Source organism: Lissotriton helveticus, chromosome 4_1, assembly GCF_964261635.1.
Source record: "Lissotriton helveticus chromosome 4_1, aLisHel1.1, whole genome shotgun sequence".
Lineage (NCBI taxonomy): Eukaryota > Metazoa > Chordata > Amphibia > Caudata > Salamandridae > Lissotriton > Lissotriton helveticus.
This window is the reverse complement of record NC_136063.1, coordinates 950,105,452-950,122,576: the sequence shown is the minus strand read 5'-3', so window position 1 is coordinate 950,122,576 and position 17,125 is coordinate 950,105,452.

The following is a 17,125-nucleotide window of genomic DNA, read 5'->3' as shown; positions in this document are numbered from 1 at the left end:
ATACAATGCAGCGTGGATTGTGGAGGCTTTTCATCACATGGTCAGTTGGGGAGTTTATAGCACCACTTTTCCGATCTAGGGAACGCTAATATATAATGTAGTGTACCGAACCTTAGCCTAGTTAAGTAGAATCTATGTTGGGTGTATCTTACCAGTGTTAAATATAACTGTGTGCCCCTCATAAGTGGGCGTTCGCAGTAACAAAGGACACTATGTTTTTGGCTAGCTTCACTCTCTCTTACGTGTTCCATAGCATTGAGATATCTCAGCTTCAGGTCACTTTTACTATGGTCCTGGATAGGTATACGATTCTTTTTATCAAAATCTACCTTCCAGCGTGTTAGGAGATTATAAACATGCTCCAACCAGGTTATTTTCCTGCTATGATCAAGGATCAGGCAATCCATAATGAAATCCTTTGAAAATGTTTTTTCATATTTGGCCCATACCCCTTGCCAAAAGATGGGGCCTGCAATATTTATTGTATCACTTAGGTACGGTAGAGAGAGCTCTTTATGAACTATATCATTTGCTGTCGAACTTGGAACTGCCAACAATCTTTTTAAAAATATATTCTCTTGAATTTGAAGGGAGGCGATGTTAGCTCTCCCCCAGATAGGAGCCCCATAACAAACACCTGTGACACATTTACTCCGATACAATGCAAGAATTTGCCGGATAGGTTTATTTCCTATTTTAGCAGAAAATCTAAAAATGCTCTCCTTAATTCCTAAAAATTTCATGTTACAATATTCTATGTGTGTAATCCAGGTACCACTCCTACTAAAAAGCAATCACAGATATGAGTAAGATAAAACTCTGTTAACCTCATGGCTGCTATTGATATTCCTCTCCTGTGCTGGACAATAATAGGAATGGGTGTGGTCTTGACGAGCTCAGCTCGTCATGAGCACACGAGCACCGTGCATCATGACGAGCTCAGCTCGTCATGAGCACGGAAGGGGTTAATAACTACCCCGCCCATGTGATGTTGTCTATTCTTGACCCTATTGCCCCCGCATGTCATGACAAAAGTTTTCTTTAAATTTAACTGCAGGTCATTTTCCGTCATATAAAGGGCAAAGTTTTCTATTAGGCATTGCAGACCGTTTGCTCTCCTTGATATTAGGACAGCATCGTCTGCATATAGTAATACTGACGTGGGACGCGCCCCTTCTTTCGGGGCATCTACAGCTTGTTTTAGTATAAAAGGGTCTACATTATTAATATATAAAGAAAATAAAAGAGGTGCTAGAATACAACCCTGCCTAAGTCCATGCGTAACCCTAAAATAGAGGTTAAAAAAGTGTAAATCTGGGATAGATATGTAATTATATCAGTAAAGGCCCCTAGCTCTTTCAATTTTTGCCATAATTTGGCATGATTAACAAGGTTGAATACACTAGTGAGGTCAACAAAACATAGGTGTAGCGCCCCTGCCTTAGCAAGGGTGTACTTCCCTATCAGTATCTCCGGGTTTACACATTGTTCTACCAATACTGCTCTCAACACCCACTGACCCGAACATAGCAACAGTTTCCCCTACTTACTTACTTATGTCTACTACCCCTCTTGGGGTATAAACTATTAACCAGGACTCTCTAGCCATCTCTGTCCTGGACTTTTCTTTCAATCTGACTTTAGGTGTAACCCACCTCCTTGTGGTCAACCTCAAGGTATCAGCGCCAGGTGTTTCTTGGCCTTCCTCTTTTCCTTTTCCTTTTCCTTTGAGGGCTCCAGATTGGGGCTTGCCTGATGGTGTTTGATGTGTGCTTGAGTGGGTGTGGCCTATTCAGACCCAACATCCCTTCATGATTTCTTCATGAGCAAGGAGTTGGAAAGTCTACTGCCATAAGTTGTTGTTGCTGATGGTGTTTGGCCAGGGAATTTTAAAGGATTTTCCTCAGACAGATGTTAATGAAGGTCTGGGCCTTGTAAGTGGTGGTCACTGCTTTACTCCAGGCTTCTGCTCCTAACAGAAGGATCAAAATAGCCTTGGTGTTGAAAAGCCTGATCTTAGTTTGCAGTATTAGGTCCTTGGAGCTCCAGATCTTCTTTAACTAAATGAAAGTAGCCCTTGCTTTGCTGATTCTTGCCTTGGCATCAGCGTCTGTGCCGTCTTTGACATTTCCCAGGTAGGTGAAGGCCTCAATATCTCCCAGTGCATTGCCTGCAAGAGTGACTGCAATTGTGCTGACCATATTAGCCTTCAGGATCTTGGTGTTTCCCCTGTGAATGTTGAGGCCAAGTTATGTTATGTTATGTTATGTTATATTTATGCTTCTATAGCGCACGGCCACTCCATTTGGAGCATCCCGGCGCTTTATCGAAGGTACCCACCAAATGAGGGAGAAACATAACACTGGAGGGACATGCAACACACGCATAAAAAACAGCAGCAGTCTAAGGGAAAAGCCATGTTTTAAGGGCCTTTCGGAAGGACAGCAGGCTAGAGGCCTGTCTTAGAGAAATCGGGAGGTCATTCCAAGCGCGAGGAGCTAGATAGCGGAAGGACCGACCTCCTGCTCTGGCGCGCTTAATAGTAGGAACCTTCACTTTGGATAGCGCGGCAGATCTAAGAGATCTGGAGGGCTGATACCAAGACACACGTTTGGAAATGTATTTAGGACCAATACCATGTAAGGCCTTGAAGGTCGTAGTCAGAGTTTTAAAAAGAATCCTTTTATCAATCGGGAGCCAATGCAAGGTAGAAAGAAGGGCAGTGGCTCTGGCTCTTCTTGGGAGGCCGAAGACTGCTCGAGCTGCAGAATTCTGAGCAACTTGAAGACGCCTGACCAGGTATTTGGGAAGCCCCAAAAATAAAACATTGGCGTAATCCAGTCTGGAGCCAACCAGTGCCTGGACAATAATTTTTCTGTGCTCAATGGATATTAATGGTAAAAATTTTCGTAGCATCCGAAGGATGCCAAAACACTTCCCAGTAAGAGAGAAAATATGTGGTCCAAAAGATAGGTCGTTGTCAATGATCACTCCCAAATTTTTGGCCTTCTGGGATGAGCTAACGGGGGGAGACATATCCTGCGGCCACCAAGGTTTCCAATCCGGCTCGGAGGTACACCCAAAAAAGAGCAGCTCCGACTTATCGGAGTTGCATTTCAGTCCATGGTATCCTAACCACTCAAAAACCGCATTCAGACAACCTCTGATCTGGTCGCCATTGAACAGACCGTTCCTGTTGCTCACAAACAGGAGCTGGGTATCGTCGGCGTAGGTGACAATCCGGGCGCCGAAAGACTCCGCGACCGCTGCCAGAGGAGCCATAAAGATGTTAAAGAGGAGGGGGCTCAAGATGGATCCTTGGGGAACCCCCACTTCTAGCAGCGGCATCTCGGCGGAGTACGGAGGAGCCCAGATTGTCTGCCGGCGGTCGGCTAAGAAGGATTTAAGCCACCTCCACACCGTTCCCTGCAAGCCAAAGTCCCAGAGTCTGGCAAGGAGAAGCGCATGGGGAACGGTGTCGAATGCCGCCGACAGGTCAAGCATGACCAGTACCGCCTTTCTTCCAGCATCCAACTCCTCCCGGATGGCGTCTGTGACTTCGAGGAGCGCAGTTTCCGTGCTAAAATTCGCACGGAAACCGGATTGGGTGTTATGCAACAGATCGTTTTCCTCGATGAAATTAGATATCGATCTGTGAACAAACCTCTCAGTCACTTTCGCTAGAGCCGGGAGTAAGGAAATAGGTCTGTAGTTGGCGTGGACTAGAGGGTCGAGTGCTGGTTTTTTCAGGAGTGGCAGGATCATGGCGCTCTTCCAGGCCTTAGGAACTACCCCGGATGAAAGTGACATATTTAGAATGGGGTTGACCAAGTCATTTAGCACAGGTGCCAAATTCGCTAAACACTTGGCCGGGCATGGATCCTGTGGAGATCCAGATTTAAGGTTGGACAAAATGTCAAAAGAGCTTGCATTGTCCAGTGGAGGAAACTCACACAACAGAGGACCATGATCAGACATGAGATGCCCCGAGATCACAGATTGCTGCTGGAAAGTGGAAGAGACGGAATCTTGAATAGTAGTAATTTTCTGTACAAAGTATACAGCCAGATCCCTCAACCAGGTTTCAGAGTGCGTGTGAATGGGGGTGTACGCAGAGGAAGAAGTAAAGTCTTTTACCACCCTAAAGAGTTCTGTACTTGAATGCTCCGCCTCATTTATTCTAGTTTCCAAGTAAGCTTTTTTTCCAGCCCAGATCGACTTATGGTAAACTCTCGTCAGTGTCTTAAAATTCTGCCTTTCCGAAAGATCATAAGATCGTCTCCAGGCTCTTTCGGCTTTTTTAAGATCTTGCCTAGCTTTTTTTAGCTGCGGAGTAAACCATGGGGCATATGCCCTTTTATTGGCAGAATTCTGTGTCTTGGTCGGAATCGAACTCTCAAGACACTCTAAGAGCCATTGATGGAAAAAAGCAGTCGAATCCTCTACATTATCAGATGTAGGACAGGGAAAGTTAGTTAAGATATTTGATAACATCTCTCTAGTGAATAGATGGAAAGATTTAGACCGATGCTTTGACGACCCCACAAATTTGGACCGAGTAGAAACCATATTAGGAAGGGCAAAGGAAATAAGAAAGTGGTCCGACCACAAAACTGGCTCGGGGAGCTCTACCCCAATTGGGAGAGTAGAAAAGATCTGGTCCAGCGTGTGGCCCTTCTCATGGGACGGTCCTACCACGTATGGGGCAAATCCGAGCACAGAAGTAATATCAAATAGTTTTTGGGTATCCGGGTCTGAACTAACATCCATATGAATGTTTAAATCACCTAGCAGAAGGCAGTGATTAGATCTGAGGCAAGGAGTCGAAAGGGCTGCCTGTAATTCTTCTAAGAACGGCCCCACCGAACCTGGTGGTCTGTAGACAAGAATCCCTGTACAAGCCTGGGAGGACGAGAGCTGAAGGGTGAAGCCGAGGGCTTCACTGCCCTGGATGTTATCAACCGGAAAAATGCGACATGTTATGCTCTTCTTTACTATGATCGCCACTCCGCCGCCTCTACCAGACGATCTGTCTTTTCTAAATATATTATAGGCGGGGGGTATGGCATTAGCCAAATCAGGGGCAGACAAATCAGACAACCACGTCTCTGTCAAAAATAAACAAGAAATCTTAGAATCCTGTAGTAGATTCCAGATATCCATAACATGGCAAGGTAGGGATCTGGTATTGAGCAATAAACATTGATAGTTCAGGGGTGTACTAACCTTAGAAGAATAGTTGCATTTAGGAAGGCGCCAGCCACAGTCGCTGCAGCCTTTCCTTAAGGCCCTTCCTCCGGGAAAGACATGATGGCAAAAACTATGCGGAGGACGGAGAGAGCATAGCTCAGAACTAGAATAACTAGGCATACTGAGTCGCAGAAGGAAAATAAACCAGATAACAGTCAGAAAGCCAGCCGTCCTGCCCCGTCCGCCTACGTGCCGCTGACGGGCGCAGACGGGCAGGACTCTGGCGCGACTCAGGCGCAGAGAGGGCGCCACACCTGCGCGTCACCGCTGCGCGTTGACAAAGGTGGAGCTTTAAATAGGCCGGCTGAGTCTCGGAGAAAATACTGATGTGATGTGCTGATGTGGCTGCCTCATTGTCAGTATTGTATTGCATTTGCAGATCAATCATTGAGCTGTGTTATCTCTCTGTAGTATGCAGAGTTACTCAGGTCACCTTTCTGGTGGATCTTGATGAGATATCCGTCTTTCCAGTCTGATGGCACCTTTTCCTCTTCCCAGATCCTTCCTAACATTGGATAGTACATGCCTACTGATGTTTCAATGTCTGCCTTCAGTGCCTCTCTTAGAATGTTGTAAGGCCCTGCTGCCTTCATATTTCTCAGATGTTTGATTGCTTGCTGTATTTCTTCCTTGGTTGGTCTGCTGTAGTCAGCTGGCAAGCCCTTGTTAGCGGACTGCATGTATGCTGGTGACTGCAGCACAGGCTGGTTCAGCCGTTCTTCAAAGTGCTCCACTCATGTTCATTGTTGGCCTTCGTTACCCATGGTTGTCTTCCCAGCTTTGCCTTTAACCGGTCTTTCTGGCTTGCTGTTTTCCCTTGTTATGTTGTAGAGTTCTTTCATGTTTCCACGGCTTTCTGCTTTCTCGGCTTCCATGGCAAGACCATTAATGGTTCATAAATGGTCGTTTACTTGCACTCTGTCAACTTTTTGAAAGTTGTGTACCTTCTCCACACACATTCACATAGAATGATAATTGCAAGTAGAACATGTGATAAATGCTCTGTGCAATTTGCAGAGAAGCCAATGCTTGGATGAGCATGTATTCTAAACACCTTCATGATCAACTGACAAACACTGTGAGAAACTCACACTGCCTTCTGTCTCAACTCCAGAGCTATCAATTGTGGCATTATAAACTCCCACCCACAACCTGAAATCACACAAACACCCGGAATCTACTCAGTTATCAGTAGACACTATAAAAGAGTAATATGCTGCAGGAAAAAAAATACAGAAACATATTACATAAAAAGCAAGCACTCTTATGAAAAGCAAGATCAAGTAAAACGTGAAAGAGAAGGAGAAACTACATTAACAATTTTTACAGTTATTGTTCATCACTCGATCAGGGTTTTTCCTGTAAAGTTAAAGGCATAATCATAGAGCCTGAGAGGGACCCAACTCAATGTCATTTTTTAATTACTCACATGAAAGAGAAAGCAAACAAGACATATGTGAGAAAAGGGTATGCATGTGGGGAATTTCCTAATCCTGGTGACCCTATTGTCCTTATCTGGCTTCTGGCTAAAAAAGACCAAGATATGCATAAATATTTGCCAAGGCTTGCAATTAGGAAGAGCACATCACTGTGGAACTCAACCTGGGGGCCAACATAGCTACGACCAACATCCATCTCTAACAATAACCCCAAGAACCTCAGGATCATAATTAACAGCAAACCCAACATTATTGCTCAAGTCAATGCCTTCACCGCCTCATGCTTCCACACTCTGAAGATGCTGAGGAAGATTTTCAACGGGAGCACTGATAGGAGGCGGTTTGAGATATACAGAATAAAGGTATCTGGTATCAACTGTCTATTTGCTTTTACAACTGGATTGGATTGACTAGCATAGCAAATGTGAGAATATGTATAAGAGGTTGAAGTAGAGAGTTACACTTGAGGAAAAAAGAATATTTTTCAACTTCAAGGTTCCATATAGTAGAAAATAGCTAAATAACCATGGAGGGATACAAGTGTTGCTTGAAGCTTTATTGTTTTCCATCATGATAATATGTTTGTCTTGCAACTTGTCTACAAGCTTTTCTGATAGCATAATGTACTGCCAAACTATTATCAGAATTAGACTTTAAGGAGTTGATCCCACTACAACACATAATATTAAACAAGAATTCAGTACACTGTGATATCATACAACACTATTTGGGTTTATAATGTCCTCAAGCAGCTAGATGTTTAGATCATTGTCTCCACTGTTCACAGGTTAAAAAGATATCATTTTAAGATAAGAGTATAATTTCCAAAAGCCCTCCATGAGGCTATAAATACAAGTTTCAATTCACGCCTAATGAACAATAGATACTATTATGTAGATGTTGCTCTGCTCATACAAGTAGTGAGACTGAGAGTCCAACATTAGATGGACCTAGGTCAATTCTGGCTATGTCTTTTCTAAAAGTATTTTATTGTACTATAAAAATAACAATTTTAACTGTTTTCTAAACATTGATGTGTTTTACTATTTTGAAACTAAGTAGCGTCCAGTACGTTGCCAGGAGTAATATATGAAGCTTTTAGAAACAATTTTGCATAATTATAAACAATATGGAGGTCTATGGGCTATTAAACAAAGGGGTTTTCCATATAATCATCCCACAAAACTGCCATGTTTAAAAGCCAGGTAAGAAGAGAGTAACAGTAAGAAATTGGGTTGTTGGTTGACAGGGGTATGAACTCTGGTCAAGCAGAGGGTGAAGCACAAGCCAACCCCAAATTAACCTGCGCTCAACATTCTGGTAGTTTAGCACAGAGCAATCAGACTTAACTTAAAGGCAATGTGTAAAGTATTAGTGCAACACTTCAAACAGTACCAAACAAATTTCTTTATTTCGGTCAAGTGACCATAAAAGTGTAAATGCAATAAATACATTATTATACATAAAACTAACAAGCACGATCTGTAATGATTTTGATAAACAATAAATAGTCAATTGAGCCTGGGGAGAGTTATTTCGAGGAGCAAATGCCACTAGACTACATAAACCTCAATCGAAACCTAAAACTAGGCTAAAAAGGGGTTTGTCATGTTGAGCACCCCAACCACATGAATCTAAAAAAATATCCTTCTCTTATGGTCCATAGATATTAAGTAACTAGAGTCTGCTATTAAATGATTAAAGTCACATAAGATAAATATTAAAAAAGGAAATAAGCAAGATCAGATAATAAAATAAGTCTGGACTGTTAATACTAAAATTGTAGGAAACATACCCCTTATGTGAATCACAACAGTAACAATTACAGATTCCCAGCTGTTTCATTCGTATTGTCCAAGCCCAGTTCAAACAGTAGTAAATAAAACACAAAGATGATCCACGCCAAGATAGAAAAATAGGCTGCCTTTAATAAATAAAGTGAACTCAAAATGGCCAAAATCCTTTCAGTAGAACTGGAGATGCATTTATTAAGATTTTAGACAACATAGTGCAAAAAAGTACAAAGCGCCTACTGTGGATAACTGGTCGCACCGGACTGGGACACAGTCACAAGTTCAGGCCGACAGCAATGGATTGCAGGCCGCTACAGGTGCCCAGCTAAGCATACTGAACAAAGTACCTTAAATCCTTGCTTTGCGGGGCAGTGCGAGGATGCGCATCAAAGATCTGTCACATAGACGAGGTGAGGCAAGGCTGAGATATGAGGTCATGCATCATTGTCGAGGATATCATTGATGAGGGCTTGCAATGTGAAGTTTGCTGTAAAGGATGCCTCATACAGTAGGGGCAATGTGTCAGTTCCAATAAGCTGCAAGGCTGCAATATAGAGTCCAGTGCCACCATGGAGGCTGCTGTTGAAGAGAGATGCTAGGGTCTGCCCTGAATATGCATCACATAGTGGCAGTTCAAAGAGGTTGCAGGCTGCAGTGGTGATGCAGATCTTTGAGATGGATCCAATCCATGCACATTGTCAATGCATCAGTTCCGCTCAAGGTTATGCTGTGCAACAGATCCACAGAGGCTAGTAGAGCACCTTAAGCCCCCTTACACGGGTCCAGGACTGGGGTGGCACCAATTGGCAGGGTAAACTCACAGATGGCAGAGCCCAGGTGCAGATGCAATGCTGTTTTTTAAGCCTGTTGTGTAACTGAGGTCTCAGATCAGGAGGCTAGCCAACTAGCCCTTCGAGTCACTCTGGGATTCTGGGTTCAAGAGATGCAGGTCCAGGTCTCCTCATTCAGGCAAAAGGACAGCAGGCCCCAGGTCAGTGAAGCAGGGCAGCAGTCCTTCAGAGTAGCAGTCCAGCAGAGTGACAGTCCTTTCAGCAGTACAGCAGTCCTTCTTCCTGGCAGAGTATCCACAGGTCTAGAAGTGTACTAAAGAGCTGGTGTCTAACATCCAGTATTTATATCCAGTTGAGCCTTTGAATCAGGAGAAGATTCTAGAGGCAGGCCTTTGAAGATCACATGTGCCCTGCCTTCCTGGCACTGGCTCCAGAGAAACTACAGGGGGTATGCAGCCCTTTGTGTGGAGGTGGGACATAGCTTATTCAAGTATAAGAGGGGCTGGATCCAGTTCCTCCCTGCTGTGTCGCCTGTGATAGCCCATCCAGACACACCTAAGCTCCCTGTTGTGGCTGTCTAGAAGAAACACACAAAGCCCAACTGTCACCGACAACCAGGCATGTGACCAAGAGACAGGCTGCAGGCACCAAATGGATAACACAGGAAAACAACAGCCTTCTACAACTGGTTTTTCCAAAATTGTAATTTTAAAATCAACTTCACCATAAGTTGGGATTTTCTCAACTTATGGTGAATGGTATACTTTTTAAACACATTGCACCGTGCCCTCTGGCCTGTCCAGGACATGCCCTAGGGGTATATTATATGTATCAAAAAGGAATGTTTAGGTCTGGCAAAAGATTTATTTTGCCAGGTGGAAATCGCCTTTTAAAACTGTACACACACACACAGGATGCAATTGTAGCCCTAATACGTGTATCAAGTGCTCCTTAAGTGGGTGGCACAATCAGTGCTACAGTCCCACTTGTAACATTTAATTTGAAGGCCCTGGGCACAAGTAGTGCTGCTTTTGTAAGGATTTACAAGTAAATTAAATATTCCAATTGGGTATTAGCTAATCTTACCATGTTGTAAGGAGAGAGCACAGACACTTTAGCACTGGTTAGCAGTACTGAAGTGGGCAGAGTCCTAAAAGCCAACAAAAATAGGTTGAGAAAACAGAAAGGGCAAGGACAAAAGGTTTGGAGATGACCCTGCAGAAAGGGCCAAGTCCGACAGTTACTCTATGCTTATTTCAATTGAAAATGCAAGATTGCTCTATACTGTGTTAGAACATCAGTTTTTATCTTGATTTTAGAGGCAAGATCTATTAGATAGCCATTTACCATGTTAAAACCTTTGTCGGTTCAGTGCCTGGACGCACTCTGGGATTAACACAGTGCTATTTTTAGAATATATAATATATTTCCTTTAATTTCAGACTTATTTGTGATGTCTGCTGTTAATAGCTATGAGGAATTCATAAGGACTTATGTCAGTCCAGTGCCAACGGTACAATTCAAAAAGGCCAGTTGCAAGACTGGTGCCACACAATAATACTAAAAGTTAATGATGCAAGTCGCAGAGGGTACTAATAAACCAATCGCACATGATAAATTAAAATATTGACTTTGGTGCATTTCTTCCCAGTAATCAAAAGAATCAGAATCCCTTATCCACAGTCACCTTTTCATCAGTGCTTCACAAAGTAATTCTTCATAAGTTCAGTTAACATGTTAAAAAATATACAGCAAGCACATGTTTCGCAGTTAGCAAAAACTGGTTGTTCAAGGTAATTAACAACATTATTTGCAATGAGATACATAGTAAGAAAAAAAGAAAAGACAAAAAACTAAAACATGATTACAAGATTCCTTAAACCTTTTCAAATAAAGTAGAGATAATCATGTTCTTAAAGAGCTGAATTAACAACTCATGTTAAATTATAATTGCTGAGGCTCATTACTCCAGTCTTTTTTAAATAATAACCTACATGCATTACCTATTGAATTAAATCACAATTTACATTTATTCGATCTCATATCTGAGTAATGCATGTTTCATGAACATAGTTTGATGAGGTTATTGTATGTAGTTTCACCTTCAAAATCTCTGTGAAAAATATTAAAGTCCTGATTATTCTTGACAATCAAAATTAATTAAAGAATAGAATTTGCGTTCTCTAACTGAAAGATGTAATAGTTAAACCAACATTAAATTAGTATGATTTTCTAACATTTAAATAACATATCAAGTTTCAATCATTATTAAAAAACAGAGATGTTAATCAAAATGAAATTGAGTCCTATAGGTGAATTTTTAAAAGTTCTAGATTCACTTGGTAATGTGTCACACTAAAGAATGCCTATATGAGCAATACAGATATCAATTCAAGAAACCTGATCACATTCTTTATTGAATTTCCTATTGCTGTGTCTCTGTGTTCTTCGCTCTTCCCATGTCCGTTTCCATTTTTGCCATATTGTCTTTATTTCTGTTTCCATGTTTCTGTGCCTCTGAAGCCTTGCCTCACTCTTTTGCTCTCAGTCTGGTGCTTCAAGCATGCGTTGGAAATTGTCTGCAGAATAGAACTGCTGTTTCATATATTTCCTGTCCTGCACAGACTGTGGCATGGCAACATACTTTTTCAAGTGGTTGTTGAATCTGCATCATCTGGTGCATTCATCTAGGATTGTACCACAGAATATCAATTGCATGAATATTGTGGTATCATAATATCGTAGAAGAAATATCAAGGGGCAAAATATCAAAAGGTAATTATATATAGAGGAAGTATAGATGTATTATTCTTAACTCCACATCTACGTACCTTGAAGATATATATATCGTCAAGCTACATATGTTTAGTTAGATGTTGAAAATCTGCACATACTTACCTTTCGATATTTTGGCCCTTGATATTCTTTCTACAATATTAAGGTCACACAATAGTCCCTGCTCAATATTTAGGAGGCAAACCTAAATATAGAATAAAATTCACTAATTTTTACAAGTTCCATCTTCAAACGCACAAACATGTTAATCTACATAAGCTATCCAGCACAAGGTATAATTCAATTAATGTAAAACTGTTCTCAGCACACTAAATTAATTGATTAACCTTCTTTGTGAAGTGCCTCACAAACGTGCAGATTTCATAGTCCATGGAATTGTTCTTTATATGTAGATTTCTCATGTCCACCAATCCCCAGAAAATACACAACACACATAACAACGTAATAACTTCTCAGATGTGGCAATCACAAACCTTCATAGAGGGTTTGGGGCCATGAGTGACAACATTTAACAACATTTCACAATTATATGCAAGGAGTAAAATAGACAAAAAAGTGGCAAGTATAGTCACACAATGTACTTTAGGTGCCACCACAAGGTACCACAGTAAAGAGATTACCGGCTGTGCAAAAAGGAATCAGCCTCGCCTGGAGCACATCCTATAGATGAAGCAACAAACGCCTCAACATTTTAAGAATATATTGCCTGTTTCATAAACAATAAGGACCCTTCTAAAAAAAGTTGACCTACAAAGTAGATGATTTAGAATTGGGTGGACAGTTACTCTGTCACAAACTTAATGGTTTGTGCAGCATTTACAACGCAGCCAGTGTAGTTATAGTTAGGTCTGGTTTCCTTAGGAAAGTACTTTTTTGTTTTCTGAATAACTTTGGCTCTGTTCAATGAATCTGCATGAAACATTCCAAAAGAAAAGTTCATCTACTTTGGCTCTTTCATGGAAAGTTTAATCAAGTTCCCATTTTAACCCTCATAGGAAAGATTGCTCTCTGATATACAAAAAAATGGATGTCTGAATTTACACCAAATTTGGCACAAAGTTAGAACATTACATAGAACTGATGCTTTTCATTATTTGGTGTTAAGATGTTAAGTAAGTTTCAAGAAATTTGCATTTAAAACGGTGCTGGGTTTGGCAATAGGTGATCAACCTCCAAATATGTTAGTGATATCTTAACCATTGGAGTTCAGAGATACCATGATTGGCCAATTTGAAGGGGATTGGTCATTGTTGTGGCAATCATTACCAGACATGGTCCCTGTACCCCGCACATTAATGTTAAAAAACGTATAGCGGGGCAGGGTGAGCACACTTTGACCCCCAGGGGCGTGGCCATAACATGGACAGCACATTGTGGCAGTCATTACAGGACTTGGGGCCATTGTTCCCATTGTAATGCATTGTAGTGAAAGCCTATTTTTGAGGGTCACAAAAAGGAAAGCATAAGATAAAATATTTCAGTCACAATAAGGATCATTTATTGGTTGTACAATAATCATTTTCAGAATTGTGCTATGTGTTAAGGTGTGAAAAATGCTGATTTTCAGCTGGGAGATTATGTACAATTTCAGAGACAAAACTGATTTCACTCATGATTTCTCATTGAGGTTATGGAATGCACTCCAGAACTAAAAAAAGTAGAGCATATTAGCTGTAAATTCACACTATCTTCCTCAGCCACTTGAGACTAAAGTCTGACATTCTGAGTAAAATGTGTTTCCAACAGAAGCAACTTGTCCGTTGATTCCCCATTGTTCTACTGCAGCCTCCTACAGTGTTCTAATGAACAACTAGGTACAAAAGGGGGTGGTGATGGACGGAGCATCTGAAACAATCAAACACTCACACCCAGTCAAAAGAACTGGGTTTGATCCATCATCGTGCTTTAGCCCACTCTGCCACCCCAGTTCAGACATGGCTATATGCAAATCAGTCTGACCCTGTGCCTCATGGGAACAGTCCAGCCCGAACTGCCAAGCCATGCCTTCCCTGGACCGGAAACAAGCTTCCGAGGACCGGTTTCTGGCATTACAGCCGTCTTCAGCCCTGCTTGCTTGAATCCAGTGGCAAAGTGAGCAAGGGACTCACGTCTGAGCATACCCTGCCACACTTATGGCAACCAAAGCGGTACAAAAGGGGGTGGTGATGGACGGAGCATCAGAAACAATCAAACACTCACACCCAGACAAAAGATCTGGGTTTGATCCATCACCGTTCTTTAGCCCACTCTGCCACCCCAGTTCAGACATGGCTATATGCAAATCAGTCTGACCCTGTGCCTCATGAGAACAGTCCAGCCCGAACTGCCAAGCCATGCCTTCCCTGGACCAGAGACAAGCTTCCGAGGACCGGTTTCTGGCATTACAGCCGTCTTCAGCCCGGCTTGCTTGAATCCAGTGGCAAAGTGAGCAAGAGACTCACGTCTGAGCATACCCTGCCACACTTATGGCGGCCAAAGCGGTACAAAAGGGGGTGGTGATGGACGGAGCATCTGAAACAATCAAACACTCACACCCAGTCAAAAGATCTGGGTTTGATCCATCACCGTTCTTTAGCCCACTCTGCCACCCCAGTTCAGACATGGCTATATGCAAATCAGTCTGACCCTGTGCCTCATGGGAACAGTCCAGCCCGAACTGCCAAGCCATGCCTTCCCTGGACCGGAAACAAGCTTCCGAGGACCGGTTTCAGGCATCACAGCCGTCTTCAGCCTGGCTTGCTTGAATCCAGTGGCAAAGTGAGCAAGGGACTCACGTCTGAGCATACCCTGCCACACTTATGGCGGCCAAAGCGATACAAAAGGGGGCGGTGATGGACAGAGCATCTGAAACAATCAAACACTCACACCCAGTCAAAAGATCTGGGTTTGATCCATCACCGTTCTTTAGCCCACTCTGTCACCCCAGTTCAGACATGGCTATATGCAAATCAGTCTGACCCTGTGCCTCATGGGAACAGTCTAGCCCGAACTGCCAAGCCATGCCTTCCCTGGACCGGAAACAAGCTTCCGAGGACCGGTTTCTGGCATTACAGCCGTCTTCAGCCCGGCTTGCTTGAATCCAGTGGCAAAGTGAGCAAGGGACTCACGTCTGAGCATACCCTGCCACACTTATGGCGGCCAAAGCGGTACAAACGGGGGTGGTGATGGACGGAGCATCTGAAACAATCAAACACTCACACCCAGTCAAAAGATCTAGGTTTGATCCATCACCGTTCTTTAGCCCACTCTGCCACACCAGTTCAGACATGGTTATATGCAAATCAGTCTGACCCTGTGCCTCATGGGAACAGTCCAGCCCGAACTGCCAAGCCATGCCTTCCCTGGACCGGAAACAAGCTTCCGAGGACCGGTTTCTGGCTTTACAGCCGTCTTCAGCCCGGCTTGCTTGAATCCAGTGGCAAAGTGAGCAAGGGACTCACGTCTGAGCATACCCTGCCACACTTATGGCGGCCAAAGCGGTACAAAAGGGGGTGGTGATGGACGGAGCATCTGAAACAATCAAACACTCACACCCAGTCAAAAGATCTGGGTTTGATCCATCACCATTCTTTAGCCCACTCTGCCACCCCAGTTCAGACATGGCTATATGCAAATCAGTCTGACCCTGTGCCTCATGGGAACAGTCCAGCCCAAACTGCCAAGCCATGCCTTCCCTGGACCGGAAACAAGCTTCCGAGGACCGGTTTCTGGCATTACAGCCGTCTTCAGCCCGGCGTGCTTGAATCCAGTGGCAAAGTGAGCAAGGGACTCACGTCTGAGCATACCCTGCCACACTTATGGCGGCCCTTGCTCACTTTGCCACTGGATTCAAGCAAGCCGGGCTGAAGACGGCTGTAATGCCAGAAACCGGTCCACGGAAGCTTGTTTCCGGTCCAGGGAAGGCATGGCTCGGCAGTTCGGGCTGGACTGTTCCCATGTAAATGTAAAATGTAAATTGATACTTGTATAGCGCACTACTCACCCGCAAGGGTCTCAAGGCGCTTGTACGAATACCGCTGTGGAACCCATCCTGGCTTTCCCTGTGAGGTGTCCACTCCTGGGCACCCCCAAGGTGGAGGCCAGTCATCCTTAGCGTTGTGGGAGCCGTTGTGGAGATTAAGCAAGCTATTGCCCAGAGTTGCAGAGTGGGACTCCTTGATTGGAATAGGCACCGAGGCGAGCATTATCAGGTCTGTGGAATTTTTGAGCCCAAGACCCGCCGAGGCGGGGAATTGAACCCTGGCCCCGGCCTAGACCTCTGCATCAGGGTCTGCCGCTCTAACCATTGAGCCCATGAGGCACAGGGTCAGACTGATTTGCATATAGCCATGTCTGAACTGGGGTGGCAGAGTGGGCTAAAGAACGGTGATGGGTCAAACCCAGATCTTTTGACTGGGTGTGAGTGTTTGATTGGTTCAGATGCGCCGTCCATCACCACCCCCTTTTGTACCGCTTTTGGCCCACAAAGTAGTGGCAGGGTATTCTCAGACATGAGTCCCTTGCTCACTTTGCCACTGGATTCAAGCAAGCCAGGCTGAAGACGGCTTTAATGCCAGAAACCGGTCCTCGGAAGCTTGTTTCCGGTCCAGGGAAGGCATGGCTCGGCAGTTCGGGCTGGACTGTTCCCATGAGGCACAGGGTCAGACTGATTTGCATATAGCCATGTCTGAACTGGGGTGGAAGAGTGGGCTAAAGAACGGTGATGGGTCAAACCCAGATCTTTTGACTGGGTGTGAGTGTTTGATTGGTTCAGATGCTCTGTCCATCACCACCCCCTTTTGTACCGCTAATGAACAACTGGAGCACTAACATTCTGTATTCATGACAACAATTTGGCACACCTGAAGCCATCACCATAGATTCAAAGCTGCAAACTTAAAAGCATTTCCTTTAGAAATGAACAAAATGAGGAGGGTTGTTTCGTCAAAGAAAATATGGTAAGGGCTCTAGTAAGTGAAATGTGGACCAGAGGTCCTTGCTAAGTGAAATTCGGGGTGTGTGAATCTCAAATATCCCGACTAGAAGAGCAGTTGGCCACAGGGTGAATGTGTGAGGT